This window comes from Macrobrachium nipponense, chromosome 8 (genome assembly GCF_015104395.2).
Source record: "Macrobrachium nipponense isolate FS-2020 chromosome 8, ASM1510439v2, whole genome shotgun sequence".
Lineage (NCBI taxonomy): Eukaryota > Metazoa > Arthropoda > Malacostraca > Decapoda > Palaemonidae > Macrobrachium > Macrobrachium nipponense.
The window spans coordinates 37781008-37791007 of record NC_087203.1 but is presented as its reverse complement, the minus strand read 5'-3'; the positions used below and the strand labels follow the sequence as shown (position 1 = coordinate 37791007).

The following is a 10000-nucleotide window of genomic DNA, read 5'->3' as shown; positions in this document are numbered from 1 at the left end:
TGTGGATTATATCCCCATACATACATGCATTTAATGGTGGATTTTCTTCATCCATTTATTATCCAAGGTATGTTTGTTCAGTGCTAGATCTAGTTTATATATTATATATATATATATATATATATATATAATATATATATATATAATATATATTATAATATATATATACACTATATACTAAGGGTGTGTGTCAATGACGTTACATAAACAGCTATGAATTACTAATACAGTACCTAGTTTAAGTCTCATTCTACATTCCGCAGCATGAAAACCACCTTCCACTCCCCTCATTTGGGAAAGTAGCTTATTTTGGGTAATGTATCTCACAGTCCGAGGATGCCATTATCAGTGCATTCGATTAAGAATCCCGAGCGAGCCCCTGTTTTCATTTCATATATGCTATGCAGATCACGTGATTTTATTCCTGTAATGTTGAGCATAAATGGACTGGCGGATTGATTTCATCTCTGATCCTGCATCAGATTCGGTGAGAATGTAAACAGAATAAAGTTGAAATGTATTATCCCTTTCGACAGCTCAGCTTCAGACAATGATGGTCCTTCAGAGCGGTAATCTGAACTGGATTCGTCGTGGGTGTTGAACCTTCTATCATCACACAATTCCCTGTGTGAGAGAGAGAGAGAGAGAGAGAGAGAGAGAGAGAGAGCAGATATCTGCATGAGTGTGCCACACATACAACAGATGAATTGTTTATGTGGTATCTGTTATAAAGAAAAGGTGAAATGTTAGGAAGTAAGATATATAGAAATGGCAAGAGGGTTAGTGTACGTGAAATGATGGATCATTGTGGTTGGAGTTGGTTCGATCGGGAGGAGAGAATGGACGATGATAGATTAATGAAAAGACCATATATAATGGAGGTATTAGGGAAGGTACATACAAGAAGATCTAGAATGATATAAGCAGATGCATTTAGAGAGATACTGGATAGAAGAGGCCTCGGTATCAAGGAAGCGAGTTTGAGCAAGACTGAGGTGGATAGTAGTGTGTAGGTGGGTTTGACGTGTTGCTGGTCAGCCTTCAGTGTAGGTGCATGAACTCGCTAGTGTTGCGTAAGTTTTAGGCAAGGGATATAAGGTGTGTGTATATATATAATATATAGTATATATATGAGATACATAAATACGTATATATACTATGGATATATTCCCTTTAATATCTGCTGCTTCATACACCCACACACCATTTTATATACGCCTCGCCAGTGGCGTGCCAAAACCCCCCTACGCATATGAGATATTCACCTTACCTTGCACGCACTCTCTCTCTTACCTGTAAATTAGGGCCCTTCCTTTCCAATGCCTATGACACACCATGAATCCAACACTGTCTAGTTCTTGCTCCAGACTTCTAAATTATACATCCAACCCCCCCACCCCCCCCCCCCCCCCCCCCCCCCCCCCCCCCCCCCCCCCCCCCCCGCCCCCCCCGTCTCTTCGGAATAACTTACGCCCGAGGGGAACCGTTATTGATAAAAGTCACAGGTTCGAATGTGGACTGGTCCAATTGTTTTTAACAATACATTTGGATCAGTCCACATTCGAACCTGTGACTTTCGTTTTTGAAACCGTCATGGACAGTCGACTGAAGCATTCAGATATCGAGAGAGAAGTTGACCTCGAGTCTGCTGGACATTTTCTTGTTGAATTCAGGTACTAAACTTAAGATCTAAATCGACCCAGCTCCACTTCGCTAATGATGCAGTTTTGTCACTTACACACACGTGACTTTTTATGCTCACAAATATTAAACCACTAATATCATTTACTTCCATTTACTCTGGGAATACCTTTCACCCAATAGGAATTACTACTGATAAGAGCAACTACACAGGTCAGGTTTCAGAACAGTGCATTGTCCATGCGATTAGAAATTGGGATATAATCTGATTATGTCTGCTGTAAATTTTCCGGTCGAATTCGGATTCTGCACTAACAATCGAAATCAAGCCATCTCCACCATGACAACTGATTACTAATTTTGTAACACTTGCTAATAAGTTTTGTCACTTGTATACGCATGACTTTTTTTTTTTTGTACGATTATCAAGTCACAATATCAGTTAATATAGTATAGCACCCGTAAGAAGGTAGTGCCGCCAGTGCACCTCATTCGGTGTAATGTAGGCATTACTTAAGATTCTTAGCAGCGTCCCTTCGGCTCCTAGTTGCAACTACTTTCATTCCTTTTACTGTACCTCCGTCCATGCTCTCTTTCTTCTATCTTGCTGTCCACCCTCTCCTAACAATTGTTTCGAAGTGCAACTGCGAGGTTTTCCTCCTGCTACACCTTTCAAACTTTTTACTGTCCATTTCCGTTTCAGCGCTGAATGGCCTTAGTTGCCCCAGTGCTTGGCTTAAGGCCAAAAATCTATATAAATCAAAATCAAAATATAGTATGGCACAGGTTTGAATCCTGTCCGAGGCAGATGCGCTAATCCACAGCAAATCCCATTGGATGAAAGCTATGGCCAACGTAATTTGCATTCTATCTTAAGTGATATTTGTGAGTTCGAAAATGTCACGTACTTATAAAAAACATATCCACCAAGAATGTGTACGTGAAAGTCAAGATCAATCTATATGCCTCTTGATAGCCGAGTGGATAAGTTGACGGCCTATAACTGTATCTAAACGAAAAAGCACAGGTTTGAATGTGAATTGGAGCATTTGCACTCACCAATTATAAATCCCCTTTGGTGAGGGTTATTCCCAAGGGAAAGTGAATACGACATCTAAATGGTTTAATATTTGAGATTTGAAAAACTCCTGTAACCCATGTACAAGTGACGAGACTTAATTATCAGCCAAGGGTTTACAAACTTCGTAATCACTATCATAGCAGACATGGATTGATTTTGACTCTTAAAAAGTCAACTGTCAATCTGTATTAAAACCAAAAGGTACGGGATTAGATCCTGGCTGGACACAAGCACTTACCAATTATAAAACCCTTGGGTGTAAGTCATTCCTAGGTTAAAGTGACTTCAATAGTGACTGAAGTGTAGCCTAATATCTCATATATATATATATATATATATATATATATATATATATATATATATATATATATATATATATCTATCTAATTACTTCTCAATATATATATATATATATATAGTATATAGATATATATAGTATATAATATATATATTATCTATATTTAATATATACTATATATATATATATTATATATAATATATTATATATTACTTTATATTAATTTCCCTTAACAGGCTCTTCAGCATCTCTTCCCTATCACCAACTAACACTATACACCAGCTTCAAACATTAACCACTTCACATTCAGTTCACACTCACTTTCCTTATCCCACAACCTTATACCCACATCATTTGGCTTTTCACTTCATTCATTTATTTATTACCTCCACCCTTGCCTGAGATCGAGTTTAGCACCAAACCATTCTGTTCAGTTTCTAGTCTGCATGTTTCAACACAAAGCTTCGCTTTCAACTTTCACTCCGTTACCCCCAACACCGTTGTCACATTATTATCGTTTTATCGTAAGCTTTGCTGTCAATTTGTCACATACAACTTAACCTTTTACTCTAAAACTTCTCACAAAACTGTTATTGGATCCTTACATTTTCTTTGTCTAAATAATACAGAACTGTAGGTGGGACATACAGTTACTAAAAATAGCATCTTAAGCTATTAACACTTCAATGCATACACCCACAGAAACACACATGCAGATATATCTGTGGTGTGTGTGTGTGTGTGTGTGTACCTAGCTTAAGTTCCCCTTTTCCGCCACACCCTATTATGAATTAATTACGCAAAGAAAATGGTGTGTGGATCATTAACAGTTCAGTAATTAGGTAAGGTGCAAAAGCTGTGTATGCATTATAATTGTGCTCAGTAATTCACCAATGCAGACTTCTGAAATAAGAAATTACCTGGCGTAACCCTGTAATATCTAGTAAAGAGGCAAACTAGTAAATATCTTCCAGTTTCATTCATCAACAAAAGCGCGCGTGTGCCACACACACACACTCACACACGTGCGCGCGCACACATAATCAGGCAATATACTCTGAAAATAGATGTAAACGATAACCGCCTTATTGAGATTTTAAACTGTAGGCCGACGCTTTAGCCACTCAATCACAACAGGGACAAAAGGAGGGGGAACCAGATTTGTGACTACATATGCTTGGAATCATAATGGATAAACCCGCAACCCTCCCCACCCACCCAACCAGTGGCAGGGAAATGCATTTTATCCTCCTACCGGTATGACCTGAAAGTGGTTCATATCCCTCCATGGGGATATGAACCACCAACTGCCGAGACAATAGGCTGATCCGTTATCTACTTGGCCACAGAGGAGGCGAAATCATGTCTAGGGATACAGCATTATAGATTAAGACTCCAAGCGTTCGTAGATTTAAGTCTGATTCTTCTTCCTTTACACTATCTGCAAGCCTTATTGGCAGATGGTGTGAGTTCCATGCCCTTATCAACCCCGGCTAAGACCCACCTAAGTCAACCCACTACAGGTACTTTATTCCTTGCTTATATCAGCTGAAGTAGTGTGTGGTTTACTAGGTGCATAAACTGTTCCATCTTCCCAGGGAAGACGCTACAGACCCTCTTAATAGTACTATGGCACAAAACTACGAGGTACCATGGTGGAAATCCGGTTACAACGAATTTATATATATATATATATATATATATTTATATATATATATAGATATATATATATATATATATATATATATATATATAATATATATATATATATCATATATATATATATATATATCTATATATGATGATAGAGAGAGAGAGAGAGAGAGAGAGAGAGAGAGAGAGAGAGAGAGAGAGATGCTTGCTACCGCGTATAAGAATCAAAATTAATAATGTGTTAATCCACTCTTCTCAAGGGGCGAATGGCGTTCTTAATACATCATGGGCGTAATTTGCATGTGACTGAAGGGAGGAAGGCGCCTCTCGCTCTCTCTCGCCTCTCCTCTTCCTCTCGTCCTTCTCCTCCTCGTCTCTCTCTCCTCCATCTCTCTCCTCTCGTCTATATATATATATATATATATATATATATATATATATATATATATATTACTATATATATATGTATGTATGTATATATATATATATATATATTATATATATATATGTATATATATATATATATACGTGTGTGTGTAAATATAAAGAAACTAAGAAAAACAAAGTGAACAAACAAACAAACCAAAGTTCCACAAAAGATTCATATATGAAGAATTGGCCCCCCTGAGATCCTGGCTACGCCCAAGGATAGCATCCTAGAACCAAGATCGTAAGTAAAAAAATAAAAAAAATCATTGAACAATAAGCTAACATATCTCGTAATACACGTCAGTTTATGCTTTCAGAGTAAGACTAAAGCCACTTCATTTCGCTACAATATGAGACTAGTAATTCACTTCAAAACAAACGATGAAACCCAGACATAAGCAGGTTGCAATGTGTTGTGAATTGGACTGAACTTATGAATGAAGAAAGCCTATCGTAGGGAAAATGAAACTCAACGACCAACTACGTAGGCTAAATAGAAACATTGGATAAGGTTAAAGAAATGATAAACATAGATATAAGTCAGCAGAAAGGCCATAAAACTGCAAATAACTAGCAACGAACAGCCTCCTCCAGTCCAATACTAGATGTCTCAGTGCCAGCAATGAGTGATCCCCGGAGCCATAATCAAAGCACCGTTAAGAGTCAACTGAGGTCAAGCTTGCAAGGTCAAGCTTGCAATGTCAAGTCGTCAACAAAGAGAGCTTCTTCGTGGAAGGGATGGTGTTAAAGTAAACATAAAGCTTATGGGTAAATCAATCACGTTAAATAAAAGCTGTGATATGCACATAAATATACTAAAATGTCGTAGAATTGTATTCTCTAGAGGTAATGCTTAGTAATTTCAGTGTATGAAGACCTACATTTCACACATATATATACGCAAAACAATGACTGACTCACACTGTCTAGTACTAGCCCCTGGGGGTCAAATGTATTTCGCCGTGTTTAATACTAGTCCCTGGGAGATAAAAATTCCCTAAGTGGATTTCCCTATCTGCCTGAAATTTCAGGCAGTTCGTGAAATGCCTGGTTTCGCTATCTTCCCGTAACATATACATAGACTTATATATATATATATATATATATATATATATATATATATATATATATGTGTGTGTGTGTGTGTGTGTGTGTGTGTGTGTGTGTGTGTGTGTGTGTGTTGTGAAGTTGAAACGAGTATTAACACGGTTTAGGCCTAATATAAATTTTTTTATGATTGTGTTTGAAACTAATCCTGGTTACCCAATCACTATCCCTCGATTTCCTCCTGTCACGGGCTACGAACTGATATGAGAGGAATAAATCGAATGTCTCAGTGTTTTTTTTTCACATATTAACCACTCCATCTGGCTGAAAATAATCTACGTCCATAATAACCACATACCACACATAATAACTCCACTTCATCTACCATTTTACATTCAAATCGAGTGCCAACAATTTGAACATTTCATTACTTCCTATTGGCTGACAGCTAACTTTCTCTAGCTAAGGAACTGCAAATGAACTGGCAAGCAGTGATACAAAGCAGGGAACTAAAACAATGCAAATGGAAATAACAGCACGCCATTAAATTTTAGACAAACCACCAAATGCCATCGTTTACCAATTTCTTTTACTCCTGACGATAACATGTAAACTTATTAGCACCCATTAGAAAACAAAAGCTTAAAGTAAAAGTTCATAAAAGCTAATGCAAATGGATTTTATGGATACAGTATTCTTTAACGAACATAGGCCTGCCATGGTTAACGAATTTCTGTGCGTTGGGCACAGATGCCCACTGCAACTAGTGACACATTTTAGGAGTACTTGTTAAGTAATGTGTCAAGTCAGCGCATTTCTATTACTTGGGGTGAAAGGTTAAACACAATATTAACTAATTAGCAAAGAGGTCAACAACCGTGGTTCGAAAGACTGTTGCAACTGAAGAATTACATTCACATCCATTCCGTGCATTCTATAGGCACGAATCTGGCTCGGCATCGTGCAAAACTCCTACACCGGTTACACTTGTCAACTCTAGCAAAGAAAAACAACATTGAACAATGATGGAAGGGCTGATAAAGTATTGAAATACCTTCTTTTGTTTCTGGCCCCGCTCCTTTTCTATCTCATCTGCAACTGATGCTGAACAGCCTCCCAAGGCAGCAGCAGCAACAACGCCAGATACCGGGACGCAACTAACCACCTCCTCCAACAAATACTCGGGTTTTTCGACGCTTCCTCAAGATCGCACTACATTTTGACTACTCTGTACGGAAAGTCCGATGTCCTATCATTACCCTTGTGTCGTCTGGGCATCTAATACATCGACCTTAACGCTAAAAAGAATGGTTTCTTTTTATTCTTTTTGGGGGGCTTGCAAGAGTAACCCTGGGGCGAATTCTGCTTAGCCCACCTTGCCCGCTCGAGTATTGATTTCTCTCTCTCTCTCTTTCCAGCACCTACACAAAAGAATAATAACTCAAAAACCAGGTTATGAAGGTTAACATTAACAACTGCTGTACTGATTATCTGTGTAATACCTAAAATAGCCTTGTGATCTCAAGCTTACCTCAATAAAAGACTAGCGAAGTCCAATAGTCAGTGGGTATACGGAGAGGACCTTCCAACAACACTTTTCTCCTCCGACACAACCAAGCAAACTGTCAAAACATCGGACATTCCCGTTTTCTTTACCAACAGTAACAACTGACGCGTTAGATGCGCAGCTTATTTTGGCGGGAATTCAATCTTTCAATGACATTTGGTGAAAACTTGCGTTGTTATATATAGTAACAAATAAGAACTGTTGAGACTGGAGGAGCTATTCGCTTGAATATTAAACCTACCATCGCTGCATATTCTTTTTCATTGTCGATATTTGTTTCTTTTATACGTTTCAGGAAATCAACTGCATATTCTTCAAGAATATTGAGATTAAAACCCAACCCCGCCCCCCCACTTCCCTCTCTCTCATGATCTCATCGTTTTATGTGAAATAAGCTAGATGACATATCGAAGACAGATTTATATCGGCATTCGGACGACGAACAAGATCGAAAGGTGTTAAAGCGTTGATAAACATTAGGTGTGGTTTTCTTTAGGGGATTCTTAACGCTTTTACCAAGGGTTATCAGCATGGGATAAAGTTCTGGCAACAAGTATCTTAAACCCCCACCAGGAACGTTAAATATTTAACTTCGGCGCCTTAGTGCAGCTCCCTGATATTAGATTCCATTGTAAATCGACCTCTTTTGACGGGGCACTGCGGACGTTAAATAGGGACAGGTAAATCCGTGATTGACTGCCAGAGCTGGCAGCTGAGCCAGATTTCGGAGCGAAGCTTGCAAAGCTCTACTAGTCTCCCTCTCAAGAGACAAACATATTTTACTATCGACGACTTTTCCACCATGTTTTTAGTTGTCATGCGTAAATAGCAAATGATATACATAGTTTAAATATACATTTTAGAAGATAGTAAGAAACACAAAATATTTAATCATTCCACATACTTATTAGGTTGATCAGTGGTTCTCAAAGTGGGGTTAATTACCTCGGGGAGGTAATGAAGCCGTTTGTGTGGGGCGGGGGGAGGCACTTTCTAAAAGTAAGTTCTTTGGAGTGAAATTCATCAAATTTATTTATAAATAGTAATAATTAGATTAATAAATGAACTATAGAAGTAGTACAGCTTAATTTCTATCATACCATGTTTCCCATTAATAATGCAGCAATGTCTTTATTTTCTATTTACAAAGAAATAATTCTTTAATTCCAATTTGTAATACAAGGAACAATGCTTTAATTTTAATTTTTTGTCAAAGGAATAATGACTAAAATCTAAATTCTTTATTTCTTGAGAATGAATAAAATTAAATTCTTACATATAAAATGCAATAGAAATTAAGCATTCCCATATTTTTCTTTCCTTTATAATATAACTGCGCATAATTGAAAATGAATGGGATAGGCGTAATGGTGATACCTATATCTCATCACTGGTGGGGGTAAAAAAAAAAAATAAAATTAAAATAAAATAAAGACACTCCGGTAGATGTATATCCGAATACTGATCAGTTACTAGTACTAAGTTGCTATAGAAGAGCATATTGTAAAAAGGAAACTAAATTTTACACTTGCATTTACATATGAAAGACATGAAATGCGTTGCAGTTTCATATCCTTACAAGGTAAATGCTTTCAGGGTGCTGCTAAATTGCTATTTACAAGAAAATTGTTTTGTAATAGATCGAGTGTTTGTAGTTCCGATTTGACGTCAAGACCTGAATTGAGCGTCAGGGGAAATTCGTCATCTTTTTCACGTGTTCGAGTACGAGATAGAGGTCTTTGCAGGGGAGTACATTGGCTCCAGTAAAAGAAGCCAGATCTCCTACTGAAATGAAGAAGAGGAGAAAGGGGCTTCTTCTTCCTGTACGTGGCGTTAGTGAAGGCTTCTCAGCAACCATTGCTCCTCTGTATCTCCATAGGTTTGCAAGCAACGGTGGTACCTTCCAACGATCATGCGGTGGTCGTGAGAACTCCTCTTGGAAGTCAAGACCCGGGGGTATAGGGAGGGGGTGGGCTGGGGCAGTGATTAAGGTTTAGTTTGAGATAGAGCGTTTCTAAAATGCCGTTTTGGATGTGTTGTGACCTTCATTCCGGACCGCTGAATTATGGTGATAAAGGTGGTCTTGAGGGAGCAGTAGTTTCTTTCTGATGGGCTCTTGTTTTTAAAACGGAGTTTTCTTGATTGTCTCATGTCCTATTGTGTAGTACAGTTTGTATTAAAATAACTTAGGTTAAGGAGAAATATCTTGTACTTCATTGTTTCGCTCTTTATTCTCGTGATAGAAATTATATATATACAATATATATATATATTATATATATAT

At 37.8% G+C, this 10000-nt stretch overlaps 1 protein-coding gene across 13 annotated transcripts in view; it reads right to left on the bottom strand.

Moving 5' to 3' along the window:
- Positions 1-7785, bottom strand: part of LOC135222681 (protein tweety-like) — a 241845-nt gene extending 234060 nt beyond the window's left edge. For 11 of the 13 annotated variants that reach the window (XM_064260849.1, XM_064260857.1, XM_064260847.1 and 8 more), the window contains exon 1: positions 7681-7785. The gene's annotated coding sequence lies outside the window, so the exon portion shown is untranslated. The remainder of the gene's footprint in view (positions 1-7680) is intronic. The other 2 variants (XM_064260850.1, XM_064260851.1) reach the window with 2 other exon arrangements.
- Between the last annotated feature and the right edge of the window lie 2215 nt (positions 7786-10000).